Source organism: Mus caroli, unplaced genomic scaffold (genome assembly GCF_900094665.2).
Source record: "Mus caroli unplaced genomic scaffold, CAROLI_EIJ_v1.1 scaffold_19898_1, whole genome shotgun sequence".
Taxonomy (NCBI): Eukaryota; Metazoa; Chordata; class Mammalia; order Rodentia; family Muridae; genus Mus; species Mus caroli.
Window position 1 is genome coordinate 1 of NW_018389178.1, and position 1,200 is coordinate 1,200.

Consider the following 1,200-nt stretch of genomic DNA (forward strand, 5'->3'; position numbering starts at 1 on the left):
CAGAAGCTTAGCATAGTTAGGTATTTACTAAGAGCTGGCTGGTGGTGGGCTAAACAATAAATCAGAATTAGAACTATGGCTTGGGCAAGAAACGACTTGCCCTGGGAACATAATGACCTCACAACTGGCTTTTAGGTATATAGCTGACCTTAGATAGAGATGACTTTGTCTCAGTTGTTACATTACTTAGTTCCTCTCAGTCTTTATGTATGCATTCTTCTGCTTTGTGTAAAGAGTCATTAAGCGTCGGGTAACCTCAACGTACCTTGGGTGATGTGTGACGTAACTTCCTTATTTTCTTCTGTATCATAAGTCTGATGCTTCCTTTGAGAAATTACATTCAGATCAACACTTTCTTATGTTTACATCTGTTTGTCACCCCGCTGACTCCTTCATGCCTGTGTACCAGGACCCTGATTCTCCCAACACTTAAGGGGCCCCTGCGAGTTGAGGGGCTGAGTCTAGTCCACAGCACTGGTGATTTAACACAGCCAGGAAGGCACTGCACGGGTGAAGCATACATGGGCATGGGACAGCACAGGTCCCCATAGGTCACTGTCAGCTTCCTAAGATAGCCATTGGGATGTCTACAGACAAACCCTGTTAATGTGTTCAGTTTGCTAATGCCACACTGGGGTGAGGACATCACTTCATCCAACGACTAGCACCGTGCCAGCAGTCCATAACATGGTGTCCGGCTCTGAGCTCGCCTGCATCTACTCTGCCCTCATCCTGCAGGACAATGAGGTCATGGTCACGGAAGTGAAGATCAATGCCCTCATTAAAGCAGATGGTGTCAGCATTGAACCTTTCTGGCCTGGCTCATTTGCAAAGGCTCTGGCCAATGTCAACACTGGTAGCCTAATCTGCAATGTTGGGGCTGCTGGGCCCACTCCAGCTGCTGGAGCGGCACCTTCTGGTGTTCCTGCTCCATCCACTGCTGCCACCCCAGCTGAGGAGAAGAAAGTGGAAGCAAAGAAGGAAGAGTCCAAGGAGTCCGAAGATGACAGGGGCTTTGGTCTTTTTTTACTACACAGATTCTGTTAACTTGTCCAATAAAGAGCTGAACCTGTACCTGAATTGTACCTCCTGATACCTTTACACAAGAGTACAAACTTTAGTGCATAATGAACCTCTTAGATATTTTGCATAGTACTGTAGTTTTGAGCATCTGAAAAAATGCATACTGAGGGGAATATA

General features: G+C 46.4%; 1 pseudogene; it reads left to right on the forward strand.

Moving 5' to 3' along the window:
* The first annotated feature begins 687 nt into the window (after nt 1–687).
* On the forward strand, nt 688–1,047 carry LOC110287982 (annotated as a pseudogene).
* The last annotated feature ends 153 nt before the right edge of the window (nt 1,048–1,200 follow it).